The sequence below is a fragment of the Anas acuta genome, chromosome 2, assembly GCF_963932015.1.
Source record: "Anas acuta chromosome 2, bAnaAcu1.1, whole genome shotgun sequence".
NCBI classification, from domain to species: Eukaryota; Metazoa; Chordata; class Aves; order Anseriformes; family Anatidae; genus Anas; species Anas acuta.
The window spans coordinates 68,755,368-68,772,433 of NC_088980.1; positions in this window are offsets into that span (position 1 = coordinate 68,755,368).

Below are 17,066 nucleotides of genomic sequence, written 5' to 3' on the forward strand. Positions count from 1 at the left end.
CTTCTCTACCTGGCAGCTTTCCAACCACTCATCTCCCAGCCTGTAGCTCTGCTTGGGGTTATTGTGCCCCAGGTGCAGGACCTGGCACTTGTCCTTGTTGAACTTCATGCAGTTGACCTCAGCCCATCGGTCCAGCCTATCCAGATCCTCCTGCAGAGCCTTCTTACCCTCGAGCAGATCAACACACATCCCTAAGCTGGTGTCATCTGCAAACTTACTGAGGGTACACTTGGTCCCCTCATCCAGATCATCAATAAAGAATCAATAAAGATATTAAAGAGGACTGTTTTAAAAATAAATAAACAAAAAAAAAAATTCCTTTTTTTTTTTTTTTTTTTTTTTTTTTTTTTTTTTTTTTTTCCCCAGAGTTTGAGTAGATTTCTGAGTACTTTTTGATAGAATATCTTAATTTTTGTAGTGCTTATCATTCATGACATGCAGGGTAGCAAGTTACATGGTGGACACTTGTTTTAGTGCTTAAATCACTTCAATTATTGCTTTAGTGAAAAGTATTAATAAACAGTAAATGAGTTTAACAAACTCATTAAATATTAACAAACAAACAGATGAGTAGTATACCTGTATGTTCCTTTGCATGTCTATCCATTTCCCTAGAATGAATGTTAATTCATTTTCTGTTTGGAGGAATTTATTTTCATAATTTCCTCTGTAACTATATTTTCTCCATAGCCTTTCAATTTCAGTGCTACATTGCACAATTTTTATATTTCAGAATAATAATTAAAAAAAAATTCAAAACCAACACTTGCTAATGTTTTAGCTCAAATCCTCTTCCAACTGTAGTGACTGAAGCAACAATCATAACCTTATCTCATCTCCTTCATAATCATTTTCAAGTATAGTATTTCTAATCATCTCCTCCTGCAGGCTCAGAAAGAAAAAAATAGACCAAACTGTGTAGCAGGAAAAATGAGTGACTGAATGTTGAATGTTTGATAAGCTGGAATTGGCCAGTTCTAAAAAGCAGAAAAAGGTCCCAATGATTAATTCCAAGATAGCTAGTCAAGAAAGACAGAATCTTCTACTTTGGTTTTGATGTGCTTAGAAAAGACATGAAAACCTGCACAATTCTCACTTAGAGGAGGACAGAAATGGTAAATCTCTATCAAAGATCTAGAAAAGTCCATTGTTTTCTTTCCATATAATGTCTCATCAAATTGTGGAACTCATTACCATCACATGTCGTGTAGACTAATGTGCTAGACGGATTCAAAAAAGATTGCAGAATTTCATATGAGAAGGTTTATGAAGGACCAGATACGACCTCCAGATCAGCACATCTCTACACAGCCACACTTTAAACTGGAGGAGATTATAATTATCACATTATATTGGCTTATTCTTTTCCCTAAAAAAACAAATCACAAAAATTCACTTTTCTTTAGAGGCACAAACTTTAACCATTATCCCAGTATGAGTAGCTCATCTTCCCTTTTTTTCCCTTTAGCTGTATGCAAACAAACAGCTCGGGAATTCCCTGGTAGGATGTCTGCCTCTCTCAGTAGATGCATTCCAGGACCAAATATCCCAAGTTTTCACTAGAGACAACCATTGTTATAGCATTTTCTGTGGAGACTGCATTCACCCCACTGCAAAGTTTTTCCCTGATCATCTATCAGCGCCATCCTCTGGGTGCACTGCAAACAATGTTCTTCATATTTGGGGAAAGGGAGAAGGATGTTCTGAAAGACAAATGAGTTTTTTGCTATGTTTATTTATTTATTTTGTACTATTTGAAGTGTCCAGGAGCATTCAGAAACCTGTGAGTATTCTTTCTGCTATTTGTCACTACTGGTTGTATTTTGAGTGTGGTGAGTATTAATGTTCAAACAAATGTTCAAAGCCCAGCATGGACATATGGACATACTGGGAAGAAAAAAAGAAAAAGAAAAAATAAAGAAAAAAAAAAAGACAGATAAATAGTTGTTCATTTCCATCTCATGTTGTTTGATTCTGTTTCAAGAGGATTGCTTTTTACTGTGTGCTGGTTTTGTGGTCTATGAGACACTTGTCTTTTGTAATTTGACCCAAGTCTGGGCTATCATTTTATCAAGCTCATTTTTCTGGAGTCCTAACTAGGGCAAGCCACAGTGGTACATCTAGTGTTTGAATGCTGCACCGACTTGCTTCTTCCCTGATGTAGCACAGAACAGCAACCATCATTTCACCAAGCTGTGAGAAAACCCTAAAAACATCTGTTTCCCTGAGTGTGAACATCTACAGAGTCTGCCTTCCCGACAATGTGGTCTGCCAGGCCTGTACATTCCTGCTTTCAAGTCACAGGGAAATACCATGCTGCAGTTGGTTTCTGCACTGGGAGAGCCGAGGGATATGAAAGCACAATCTTCTTCCTCTCCAAGTAGAAGAGCCACCTCGCACGGAGCAACCTGAGGGCTGTCCCAGGCCCCTCAGCCTCTTTGCCTCTCCCCAGCTGTGTGATTTTGTGCCCTGGGCCATTCTGACTTCCCCCTGCCCCCACCCCTGCCCACCCTTTCATCTTCAATTTGCTCAGCCCCACTCCACGGATGTCATTGAAAGCAAGGGCCAATTAGCTGAATGTAGTCAGGGCATGGTGATTTGGATCCTGTTTTTTGAAAAATAGATCCAAAGGAGTACATTCAATGTGGTTCCTGACTGCAGATGTCAGCGGTGGGGAAATGCTGGCAGGCGGGGACAGTGGGAAGCAGAGCAGCCAGAGGAAACAAAGGGAGGCACCAGGTCCTCAGACTAGTGATGTGGGGCACAGTTTTGAGACCATGCTGGCTTCCACTGGGTTCTTTGCCTTCCATTAAACATCATTAATGTTTTCAAAGGAGCATGAAGTACACATTCATGCGTTTTCTGTCCTCCCCACATCCCTCCTGCAGCACAGAGGGGACCTTCTTTTGTTATATTTGGGTAATTATTCTGCTGCCTTCCCTCCTGCTACCCGCTAAACTTCCATGATTGATGAAGGGAACATATTGAGAATTTGAGATGAAAAAGTGGAGAGAGAGCAAGGCCAGGCAAATGAGCCAGTGGGTTGAAGCACTTGGGACATTAGAGGGTGTCAGGGATGGCAAATGACTTCATTGAAGTAATGATGATAAACATTTTATCTCTGTGCATATATGTGCATTATACCTAACGATCTCAAGCATAAGTAAGTGAAGAAAGGCACTAAATAAATCATACGAACAGGCCCTAAATGGGAATCCCTAAGGAATGGGATCTGAATTGTAAATGCACGCCTGAATTTCACACATCAAATTACAATAAGGAGATTGATATTTTAAACAGCTCTGTACTTAAAGGGTACTGTATCTAGTCCTGAGGATTTTTCTTTTGCCTTAGATTTAGAATTTTTTTTTCAGATTCACTGTGTATATATATCCGTGCGTGTGTGTAAATTCATTAAATGAGATACTTTGCATATCAGTGGGTTACTCTGTGTTTCATTAGCATCTCAGAGACTGACTAAAAAGTGTTTTCTGCCTGACTGAGATTTTTGAAAGACATAAATACTCAGGGACACAATCTCTTTTCTGTTACACCAAAGAAAATCTGAAGAAAGAAAAAAAAAAAAATCCTTGCTTTAAACAAACTCTCTCTAGGCTTGGTCTGATGTAACTGGAAATACAGTCTGACATTCACTGTTACACTTCATCTCTCCCGCCCTCAATCTGTGGATCCAAATTCTTAGCTGGTGTCAACCAGCAAAGCTTCATGAGTAGTCAGCAGAGCGTGCCTGTTGGCACCAGAATATTTGGTTCACTATCTACATAAAAAGGGGATAGACTTGGGTATTGAACAGGTTTTCTGCCCACAAAGGTGACAGCCTTCCTAGGGGCCCCATGTCTTTCTCCCAGCATTTGCAGGAAGGCTGGCTGGAGACATAGGGTTTACATGAGCGGTGAAGTGCATTTCCCACCACAACTGCTCCTGCATTCCTGGGGCACAGTTTTGGCAATGCTGCACCTGAGACTGCCATTCAGCATCTCCAGAGTAGGAAGAAGTGGTCAGCAGAACCTCTGAAGTACCAACTCTCCTTCCAGTTTTTCTGCAGAGGATTACCAGACTGGATTTAAATGTAATCTGCATTGATTATGTGCTTTCATTGCTGCTAAGGAGATACACTTCTGCATGCTTACGTACATGTACATTTACACCCACATACATTCATGTATGTACACACATGCACAACTCAGTTATTTCACATTTGAGAAACATCTGTATGACATAGCATGCCAAAAGTAAGATGTTTAATTCATCCCGATTAAATCTTATCCATCATGAGGAATCTAGAAACTGAAAGCATGAACTATGCCTTTTTCATTTAAACAAATCCCTCCTGCTACAGATACTTATAAAAAGATAAAATCCATTTATTGATTTGTAAGCAGTTTCCATGAGTCTGGTAGTCTACAAAGCATAGCAAGAGGTAAAGGTCATTCCTTCACATATAAGGATTAGATCCAAAGTCCTTCTGTCCTTCTCTGAAGTTCCAGTCTTTCCTCAGAATAAAGCACGTTTTGAATACTGGGGATGAGCTACTATAAAATTCTCTCCCTTTTTTTTTTTTTTTTTTGCCTGTCAAACTGAACACATTTCAAAGTGTTTCTAAATTACAAGTAAGCTTTCCCATCAGCATCACTACAATTTTTATTTTAACTGAGAAAAAAAAAAAAAAATGAGTGCCATTGTGAAATATAAAAGACCTATCTGTTTACTCTTTGTATTAGCAGACTATATTTTCCCATAAACTGTGTAATATAAACACAATGTATTACATTCCACAGTCCCTGCTGGAATGCTCAATCTGTCACTACAGTTATTTGACTATTGATAAATTTTCAGAAATGTGTTGACATAAATCTTTCTGTGAAAAAGTCAGTTTCATTTTCTTCCATTCCTGAACTGTCATGCCACATTTTTGCCTTTTTGCATGATTAATGTTGTTTTGAAAGCTTTAAGAAACAACAAAAGTGCTCTCAAGTGGAGACATCTGTATTTAAAATGTGTCCTACCATCTTAGTTTTCTAGTCAATCTGCAAAATGTGTTTCCTGTTGGACTTAACAGGTGTGAGCTACACGGCTAGCGATACCATAGGAAGTCTTCTGATTTGACTTGGTCCTTGCCATGAAACCAGATACTCTTTGCAGGTTCAGGAATGTGGTATACCTGGCAAGAGTTCCCTTCAGGAAGTGTGTCTTATTAGATACCATCCTGGAAATATTTTGCATGACATTGCATAAGACACTGCTGGTGTAACACATCTCCTCTTCATATCTTTAGCCAGGAGATTGCTTTACGCTTTCAAATTCCTCTGGCTTCCTTAAATGTTCAGTATGTTCAGTGTATTGCAGGATCAAACCTTCTGTGGATATCCCTTGGGAAATCAAAAGAAAGATTCCTTCAAGCCAGCTAGCATCATATATATTCATTGAACACTGAGGGGATGAGACAGAGCTTAATCCAGCATTTGGGGTTTCTTACTGGAAAGGTATTGCAAGGATTATGTTGGTCCATGCTGAGAAACATTGCAGGATTTGTGAGGGCTAAATGAGTGTGCTCTGTCAGTGTAGGCATCCGCCCTTAAGTGGTCACCATAGTGCTCTGCTTCTAGCTATCAGATTCATAAATTGATTGCCAAACTGAATGAAGTTGGCTAGTATTTATCCTTCAATGTGCTACATACAGGAGGTGGGGAGAGAAATATTTTCCTGGCAGAATATTTTTCTCTCAACAGATTTGATACTATGTGCTTGAAAGTTTTCAGAGGCATGGAATATTACTCCTAGTCTCAGGAAAAAAAGGATAAATGGATGAAATTATGTCACAACCTGTAAAATCCATTCATAAACATTGACAGCAATTCTGCGGTTCTCTGCAACCTCTTGTACTGTTCTGAAATTTCTTACTTATATGTCTGGGTCTGTGTGCCTCTGTGGTCTAAGCCATAACTAGAGGGAAGTTATGCCACAGTAAATGCAGAATTTGAATGCAAGAGCTGCAATCCATTCCAGGAGAAACATGGGCAGAGGGATAGGAGTAAAACCTGCTGAAAAGCACAGTTAAGCTCTTTGTGCTGAAGAAATTAATCTTGGTTTTGGTGCTGGCAGCTGAGTTTGTGTTGATGCACAGAAGTAAAACGAGTATTCAGGCAAGTGGAACATGATCTGATAAGCCTGGAAATAACTCTGCCCAGTTATCCAGCCTGAACGACATCCCTGTCTGTGTCTTTTCAACACATTTGATTTGAGCACAAGCTTCCGAGAGGAAGGCTTTTCCTGTGCTTTCTGTCCTGCTTCGCTACTTCACAAAGTCCCTGATGGTGAAAGCAGTGCAGGTTTATGTGAGACAGGAGCTATGAACTTTTCTTGGATGGACAATATTTCTTCTGGTGGGTTGTGGATTTTTTTTCAGGTTTGTAACCTGACTGTCCTTTCAATCTGGTACAAACTGAGGCTGTTCCTTACTCTGCCAGCTTAATACAATGATTAAGTTGTGCCTTTCACTTATTAGATGCTTGAACTCTGTGTTTGTCTCTATATGAAAAGGTAAAACCAGAAACAGATCTACTCAGGTCTTCTGATATGAAGAAGATAAAACAATTTTTACAGGCTTCCCAGAGTACAATTTTATTAAGGCTGATACCTCTGAATGAAGATTTTTCAAAATGTATATCCTTATTACATGAAAAAAATGCAACAAGACTTGTGCCTGAAGATTCATGGGTACACCAAATTTCACTAAAATGAATATAAATATTTATATTTGAACTATACAGTCTTAAGTGAGTATGATTTATGCCCTAGCAGTTGCATGATTGTATTTATCAGAAAGAAGCTGTTCTTCTTGGGAGGTAATTTTACTAAAGCTTTTGATCATTTGGATCTTGATCACTGAAATGAACTGAATCTCATTTTCTATGTCTGTCTCTTCATATGTTTTCCATCCTCATGTTCTTTAACTTCAGCAGGAAGAATACGTATTTCAAATGATGAAATGAAGCACCTGCCAATGAATCAACCAAATACAGGCTCTGGTCTTAGCACTCTTTCTAACAGTTCTCCTAGAGATGATAGATGTCCTACCCACAGTATGCGTGGCTTTTAGAATTTTTTTTATTTTTTACACGGAAAAGTAAGTGTTCCATGCTCTTGTCCCTTAAGCTTCCTAGCATATCAGATTGTGTTACTTCTGTAGCAGGTGTCACTTAAGAAAAGAAATTTGGTCCATGATGGCCAATGCTCTGAAGAGAAGTATTGCATTTCTGGGCTTTGCTTCTGGTAGACCCGAGAAAGATAGTTTGCTTGGCTCAGTCCCTGTGCTGATACAAACAAAAGACGGTAGAAAAAGAGATGCTCAGTAAAACATATTTGAATGCAAGGACACTTTTAGCAGCAGCTGCTACCGGTGATAAACTCTGTGCAAGAGATCAACTGCACCCAAAATGTGGAAGATCCTAAACAAAGATTTTGCTGCACCCTGATGTTCCTCAACAACACACCATAACTGAATGTCAGAGTTTTTAACCTGTCTCTCTGCCTTATTTCTTCGTCTGTGAAAGATGGCACCTGTATCTCAGAAATGTATGTACTAGGTAAAATAAATTATTATATGTATGTGTTAGAAGGAAGAAATTGCTACTCATAATTCTGAAATGTATCATGGAATAAGAAGGTGGCCACACTTAAAATATCGCTAGCTGGTTTTCAAAAGCACTTGAATGCTGTGGGAGAACAGGTGTCCTTGAAAGTCAATAAGGCTCACTTTCCAAAGGCACATAAGTGAGATTGAAAATGCCATTAGGATTTTTACTTCTGAGCAATCAGGCACTTCATAAATGTGTGGGAGATCAGCAATCCTTCCGTAGTCTTCAGACTCCTATCAAGGCTCTTATTGTGCATCCATCACTACTGATTGAAAAGTACTGCCTTTGAAAGGAGTATCTTTGTACTCTGGTCTGAAAATTCCTGGAGCTCAGGAGAACTGGGACAAGGATGTAAATGTCAATAAGTTGATTCTGTTGGGTTATAATGCAAATAATTAACATCTTCAATACAATCTTACTAATAAGACCCCTTATCCTTGAGAGAAACCTTGTTGACTGCTGTGATATCAGTTCACAGAATCACAGAATCATCTAGGTTGGAAGAGACCTCCAAGATTTCACCGAGTCCAACTTCTGACCTAACATTAACCAGTCCTTCACTAAACCGTATCACTAAGCTCTACATCTGAATGTCTTTTAAAGACCTCTAGGGATGGTGACTCCACCACTTCCCTGGGCAGCCCATTCCAAATCCTAACAACCCTTTCAGTAAAGAAGTTCTTCCTAATATCATGCATAAACCTCCTATGGCATAACTTTAGCCCATTGCCCCTTGTCCTGTCACCAGACGCATGGGAGAATAGACCAACATCCACCTCACTACAGCCTCCTTTAAGGTACCTGTAGAGTGTGATAAGGTTGCCCCTGAGCCTCCTCTTTTCCAGGCTGAACAACCCCAGCTCCCTCAGCCGTTCCTCATAAGACTTGTCCTCCAGACCACTCACCAGCTTTGTTGCTCTTTTCTGGACTTGCTCGAGCACCTCGATGTCCTTCTTGTAGCGAGGGGCTCAAACCTGAACACAGTACACAAGGTATGTGTCGTGGTTCCGCTCGAGTGGGCAGCCGAGCTCCACCACAGCCGCTCTCTCACTCCCCCTCCTCAAAGAGGAATGGGGAGAAAATATGTGAAAGGGGCTCAAGGATTGAGATAAGGACGAGAAAATCACGCAATAATTAGTGTAACGGGCAAACCAGACTCAGCATAAGAAGACAGATAGTAAGATTTATTGCTCATTACTAACAAGCTAGAGAAGTGAGAAACAAAGGAAAGAAACCAAAAGCACCTCCCCCCCCATCCACCCTCTTCCACCTCCTCCCCCCGAGCGGCGCAGGGGAACGGGGAAATGGGGGTTATGGTCACTCTACAGCACTTCTTCTCTGCCGCTCCTTCTCGGTCACTCTCGTCCCCTGTGCTGTGGGGTCCCACCCACGGGATGCAGTCCTTGACGAACTGATCCGGCGTGGGCTTCCCACAGGCAGCAGCTCTTCCAGAACTGCTCCAGATATGGGTCCGTACCACGCGGTCCATCCCTCAGGAGAAAACTGCTCCAACCTGGCTCCCCTACGGGCAGCAGCTCCTGCCAGATCACCTGCTCCTGCGTGGTCTCCTCTCCACGGGCTACAGGTCTGGCCCGGAATCTGCTCCGGCAGGGGTCTTCCACAGGCGGCAGCCTCCGTCGGTGCAGGGCCACCTGCTCCACCGTGGTCTCCTCCACGGGCTGCAGAGTGGAACCCTGCTCCACCGTGGTACTCCATGGGCTGCAGGGGGACAGCCTGCTTCACCATGGTCCTCACCACAGGCCGCAGGGGACTTCTGCTCCGGCGCCTGGAGCACCTCTCCCCCTCCTTCTTCACTGACCTTGGCACCTGCAAGGCTGTTTCTCACTCCCTTGACTCTCCCGGCTGCTGTGTGGCGCAGCGTTTTTTTTCCCTGCCTTAAATATGCTCTCACAGAGGCGCAAAACAACATCGCTTATTGGCTCAGATCTGGAAAACAACGGGGCCCTTCCCAAACATGGGGCGGCTTCTAGATCTTTCTCACAGAAACCACCCCTATGGCCCCCTGCTACCAAAACCTTGCCACGTAAACCCACTACAGTATGGCCTCACCAGAGCCGAGTACAGAGCCGAGTACAGTACAATCACTTCTCTGGTCCTACTGGCCACACTGCTTCTTATGCAAGCCAGGATGCTGTTGGCTTTCTTGGCCACTTGAGCACACTGCTGGCTCCTATTCAGCTGACTATCAACCAATACTCCCAGGTCCTTCTCCGCCAAGCAGCTTTCCAACCACTCATCATGGCCTTGTTGAACTTCATACAGTTGACCTCAGCCTATCCAGATCCTCCTGCCTTCCTCCCTCGAACAGATCGACACACACACCTAACTTGGTGCCGTCTGCAAACTTTTTGAGGGTGCTCTTGATCCCCTCATCCAGATCCAGTTGAATTAATTAATAAATAGTGCTTTCGTCTTAATAAGGAGGAACAGAATAGGCTTGAGCAGTAGTAGCATCCTGGGATAGAAACAACCAGATAGCCATCTCTTTGATAAAATAAAACAGGATACACCTCCTCATACTTTTTCTAAAAATATGGTTTTTGGTTTAAAATAACAGAAATGAAAATTATAGGGAGAGGATCACCAAAGCACCTTTTTTTCATGACTGATGCCTCTTCTGCAGCTGCAAGCACATTCATTTCTCCATAATCTCTAGCAGTGCAGAAGAAAGAGAGCCTTCAGGTGAAAGGTTACCTACATTTATAATGTCAGGCACTGAGACTGGTGAGGTAAAAGTTAAATGGTAATTTTATCATTAGCGTGCCTGACCCCTTGCCCCCACCATATCTCATAGGAGACATTAAGAACAGCTCACCTGTCAAGATGCAAACACTTAAAGGTCAATGCGTGCAGAAATCTTCAAGAGCTTGCAACTGAATTGCTGACACCTTTTATTATCACCGCTTAAATAAATGATTCAAGTGGCAAGACAAGGGTAAGATTGGTTTAATGTCAAGATTTACATGAGAAATTCTTGGAGCATTATTTTCTAGACTATGACTACGTAGATATGATTTTTTAATTACAGAAGTGTGTGAACAATGAGGTGGATTTCATATCATTTGCAGGAGTTTAAATATATATTCCCCTCTTGCAAGGCTTTCCAGCACTGCACAAGTTGGAAGTTTTGCTTTTGTTGGAGCAGTGAGTCTACATGTAGATGCCTGGATGTGCTATCATCCTAGTATATGTTGTTAGAAAATTAATTTGACCTCTGTGCATGAGAAGGGAATAGTTATGAGTTAAGAAGATTTGAGGATATCTTTCAAGCTAGTCACATATGTGCTTTTTTTAACACTTGCTGCATCAGGAAGTAAGTGGGTAAAGATCTTCTCCTCTTTTTCCAAACTGTTGTCACATTGAAAATCTCTGAAGTGTGAATACATCAACACCAGGGTTTGGAAGAGTGGTGTGAGTTCATCCATGCATGTAATATCTCCAGAATCAACAAATATATTAAGTGTAATACTAAGGGATGAGAGTAATTTACTTCTGACACCAAACATCATTCCTTTGTGCTGAACAGGTTCACTATGTTTTAGCTTTGTAAGATATCCTCGAAGAATCCCCTTTTCTTACGGCTGTTAATTTGCTTGGTATTTCCAGTGATAACCTACCAAATCTTTTGCAAAAGTGTTGCCTGGAAAGGAGAAGGTGAAGAGAGAGGGAGCAGGGTCGTTTTGACACTGATGTGTAGTTAAAACTCAATGCTGTTTGAGAGGTAGGTGGTTTGAGGTTAGTGTACATGCTAAAGCTGCCTTACCTTGAAGGTTATAATTCTTGATCAGTAGAGGATCCACACTTATAAAGTAGCAATATCTTTAGTATGACGACTACCAGCACAGGAACTGGTTAGAAGTGTGTGATGCAAGCCCTTCTGCCTTATCCTCCCCACACAGTGATCACTCATTAATTGGCTGTCTTCTGCTTTGTCTTCTGCTCTCTCTCTCCTCAGAAACAATATATTTATTTCCTTTGCCTCAGTGGCCTTCAAAGTTACCTTCCCAGGTAATATTCCCACATATTTCATGAGACCTCTTCCTGAAACAGTTGCATGCCACTGAAGCTACCAAATGACAAGCTTCATTTCTCTTTTCCAAGTAGCACCTGTAGCAGTAGCACACTGTAGTGGCTGCATTTTTTGCATTATTTTGTTTCTGGCATATTGTTGATGCACTGCAGGTAATAAAAGAAGGTTAAAAAATAAAAAATAAAAAAAAAAAAAAAGAGAGAGAAGAAGGTGCCCAAAGAACTCCTAGTTCCTCTTCATGTTTAAAGAAATTATCAAAAATTAAAAAGGGCATGGGGAAAAAATACAAAAAATGTTTATGAAAATCAGATTTTTGCATGGAACATCAGATTTCTAATGCTTAAATTCTTTGCTTGACAAATCACCTGAAAGTAAAACAAAATACCAAATGTGGAACTTTCCATATGATCACCCTGCAGCTGTTACGTGGGAAGTTACCTGCCTTTGGGGAGGTTGAAGTTGCAGCCCCTTGGACTGTTCTGGCCAGCTTGAGCTGCTGGCAGCAGCATGGCTGCAGAAGCCCCTTTCATCCAAATGGTCTGCTAGGGACAACAGCAGGTGAGCCACACATCCCTGCCTGTTTGCACCACAGCAATAAAGACTGAGAACAAAAGCATCGCTAAGAATGGATGCACCTCCTGTGTGCAAAACTCAGGAAAGACATCTCTTCCTCTTCTGTTTTTGAGCAAATCTGACTTCCTTTTCTTACAGTGTTGCTTTGTTTGTTTGTTTCATTGCTGTAATGTACTTCTGTTTAGAAATGTATCCGTGGATGTTATCAAAAGGCTGCAATCTTCCTTTGGCTTGACTTCACATTTGTAAAAAAAAAGAAAGAATGTTGCACATTTGGAGGGTTTCTAGGTATTCAATTGAAAAGCCATTTGAGACAAACAAATATCCTTTATTTTTAATCTGTATTATCATTAGCATTCTTATTAACTGTGAATCTCAAGAGCACCAAAGAGTAATAAGTATCTAATTTCTACTGAAATGCAGTATTTCGTAATCACTTGTTACCCACTGCTGAAATTAATTGTCTTCTGAAGGCATCCATTTTGCAAGAGAGAAGAAATGACCATCTAGAAGAATTTTTGAAATCCTGGTCAAAATCTTCAATAGAAATGGGAATGAACTGTAAATCACTTAACCTTTTAGGAAACCTTAGCTAAGGCTCAAATGATCTTGAACCTTGACTGGCAACATAGAATAAACAACAGGTTCTTCAGGTTGTTGAAAAGCTTTTGCTTTCCCAATAATTCTGCATGCTTGTCTAGCAACCTTGCTAGGATATTTTTCATCATCGGTGCCAATACTGCAGATCCAGCAGTGGAAGATTAAAAGCAATGGGAACACTGGTTTCACACTGCCCTGATACACTTTGGTGCTGTGGCGTGTAATGTTTTTCTAATAGGCTTCTGCATGCCAAGATGCCTGAAACATCAGTGGCCAGTTGCATTTTCTCCACAGGAGTGCCTGACTGCACAGGCCAAACATAAGTAGGCAGAAGTATCAGAGAATTTATTGCAATCTGTTTTGCCTTGCATTGAACTTGTGCATCAAAACCTTCTGCACTATCTCAATCTTAACCATGAGTGATTAAGATACTGTAAAGGTGTTTACAACCATTGCAAAAATATTTTCATTTTTTTTACCTGACCACCTGAGACAGACACCTGGTAGTAATAAAATTATTTTTACTACATGCCTTTCAGGACACAGGAGAAATAAAACATTTTCTTTTTTTTTTTTATGCAAGTATTATACAACTGTGCTTGAACAAAACATCTGTTATGCTTCACCAAAACCAAATTGCCACCTTTTTATGTTGATTATTTTTTTTTCTTGTTTTTTTTTTTTTTTCTTTTGAATTATTTATTTTCTGTGCCACAAGAAGCAAGCAGAGAGTAACCAAAAACCAAGAAAACCCTCTAAAAACTCTAAAAGATAAAATCTTCCTTTCTTGCTTACTAGACAGGCTTCATTTTGGACCACGATGATTCCCATTTGGGAACATGAGCACAGAACAAACGTGCCATGGCCTCTGACTTTCATACATGGAATCACACTCTGGTCAATGGGGAAGGTATGCATTGTGTTAATGTTTTTGTCTGGAGGACAACATGTTAGATGTATAAGACAGGGATTTTTGAATTGTAAGATGGTTCTGCTGATGATGCACCAGCTACTTAAATGTGGAATGTGATAAAATACATCCAACCCAGCACCTTTTCCCTGCAGAGAAGGGCAGCAGATCCTCTTGCACCTCTCCACAAAGCTGCAAGATGCTACCCTCTTCTTTCCCAAAAGAAGGTGGCAGAGCTGCCTAGGAGATTGCTGACTTCTCCGTCTGTTGGTACATGCTGTTACAACCACCACTGTGTTGTAAAATACATCTCATTCTGTATATACATAGGGAATAATTGAGAAAACCCTGGGGTGGAATATTCTGAAATATTGTGGGCTCAAGGGAACTAGTTTTCCTTTTCAGAATCAGCCCTTTCTTTCTGTGAAGCCACAGAATATAAGGTGAGTGCAGATCACAGGTTTCTTGATGTGGAATACTTGCTTATTTTTCCTCAATGGAGTGCCAAAACAACAGTGCAAAGGAATGGAGCATGTGGCCCTTGCACTTCATGTTAATGGTTAATCTTACATGTGGTTATAAGGCTTTCACATACCTCTTTTCTCCACGCTTCTGCCTCCCGACAATGGATTTTCTTGTGCACATTTGTGGTATTGGACTTCAGTGCAGTGGAGAAGACAGAAAATCAGACTAATGTATTCTAATACCTCCTAACCACACCAATTTTTTGTGTTGTTTTGTTTCTTAATAATCTCCTAGTGCAAAATATGTAGGAAGCCATGCATAAATTCAGGTTATAGTGTTGTCTCCTAAGAGACAAACACAGGCAGGAGCACTTTTATGGGGGGGAAAAAAAAAAAAAAGAGCATTCCATTTTCCACTACAAAACAGGTACATTCAGATTTTCAAAGTGCATTGCACTTGTCTCTCTTGTTTATTTAAACCTAATTTATTGGATCAAGAAAAAGAACAGTACAGTTTGGTTTTCTGGCATGTTCATGTCCACAGCAAAAAGAAGGTCATTGCGTTGGGTACTAATCTACCAGTGCAGCAAGCCGTGATTAAAATGTCTCGGTAATGTTCTCAAAAAAGCATTATAACTGCTTGAATCCATATCCATCCACAGCCAGAGAAGAGGGGATGCTAGTCTGGTTTGGTTAAATAGATACAAACTTATTCCCCAGTCAGTCAGCTACAGCAGCAGTCCTGCATTTCAGCATGCTAAATAAAAAAATTGCCTGGGGTCAGGATAAAAGCAAAGGTACACAGGGCCGTGAAATAGTTTTCACTGTTATCATTTCACTTCAGAGGACCCAATAGAGCTCTCCGAGGGGACCACAAGTGACCTCAGCTCTCCCTATAACTTTCTTATACCTCTAAATATATTATAATACTCACCAAGAAAGTGAAGGGTTAAACAAGGAGAGTAGCTGTGGAGGTTTTTTGGGCTTGTGTTATATTCTGATTCTGTCAATGAGCCTGAGGTTTGGACAGATAGTCAGGGAGGGATGAAGTTCTTAAAGTGATGTGAAGGTACAACGTAAAAAAGATCTCTCTGTTCAACTCCTGGGTGAAGTTCTGTGTGCTTGAGCCACTCTTCCCCTGGCTGCCACTGCTGCTACTTCTCTTCTGTTTGTTTTTTTTTTTCATAATTGTCCCTGTTATGAGTCTCTGTTCACAAAGGTGGAAAACATGGAGGGCTCTAATGATGCATTATCACAGGTCAGAGAATGAACCACATAAATCTCCCTGGCATTTGCCTCCACACAATACCTCTAAAAGGACAGCAACATTCCTCACAGATGTAGCGTTTCCTCAGTCAAAGACAGCTCAACAAGGCAAGGTACCTGTGGGCTTTTGCCAGGATAATCACCTTTTCCTCTCGCTGCTCCTTGAACAGCTCCGACCTTGTCTGTTTTTTTTCCATCCACCGTGTTTTCTGTAATGAAGACTCGAATTCGGTTGTACATCTGGGACTAACAGCTTTTAAACCTAAATTCTTTCTCAGCTGCAATTACAGTCAGGTTGTCATAAACATGCAAGCAGTGCAGTACAGAGAGGAGAGATGCCTTCACTGTAAAAACCATTTTGAAAGCAAAACTTCAATCTAATTTAAAGGTGCTATTATTGTTATATTTGAAGACTGATGGAGCTGTCGTTGAAGAACATGTCAGTTCCACAATTGGCTTAGTTTGAAACAACAGAAAAGAAACCTGGATTGTATAGAAAAGTGAAAGTAAATAAAATGTCAGTAATCAATGGCAGTTGTGTTATTGTCTTGACTGTATGGTAACATTTCAGTGAGGCAATTAAGAATTTGAACACAAAGACTTTCAAAGTAATAATGAGGTTTACTCTATATTACTATACATATATATAAATACTGAGGACAAAATGGAATGGAACAGAATAATTAATATGTACACCTAGAATAATCTACTTCTTTTAATCAAAGACCATTCTACAGATTCTCTGCAGTTGTAAATGGAAAAGTAACACCACTGAAGTCACTGCACATTGGAACGGTTGAGTGTTAGAAATTTTGCAGCTCAGTTTTTGATGACTTGTTTCACATACAGACATTGCACTAGTGTTATTTGTATGGAAAACATCGTTTTAATTTTGTAGGAATCTAAAGCCCCTTTCCTCGTGCCCTGCATTTAAATGCCCAACTGTACACACAGAGACAAAGGCAAACTGGGTGCTAGCTGACTACTTGTGATATCGTGACTCCGAGACACAGCTCGACCAGAGATATGCCAAAATAGCGGCAATTGTTCTTAGGGCACCACTGTCCATATGGGACCAAGTGCAATACTGGCAGTTCCTACAGGCATTGAGTCACCCATTTTTACACATTTAAATTGTCATACATAATTACTGGATTGTCATACATAATTACTGGAGAGCGTGGAAGATAGCTTCCTGACGCAGCTGGTTAGTGAGCCTACCAGGGGTGGTGCCCCGCTAGACCTTCTCTTCACAAACAGAGAAGGACTGTTGGGAGATGTGGTAGTCGGAAGCTGTCTTGGGCAGAGTGACCACGAAATGGTGGAGTTCTCTATTCTTGGCGAGGCCAGGAAGGGGACCAGTAAAACCGCTGTATTGGACTTCCAGAGGGCTGACTTTGAGCTGCTCAGGACACTGGTTGGCAGAGTCCCTTGGGAGGTGGTTCTGAAGGGCAGAGGAGTCCAGGAAGGAAATCTTAATGGCACAGGAGCGGTCCGACCCCACGTGCCCAAAGACGAGTCAGCGTGAAAGAAGACCGGCCTGG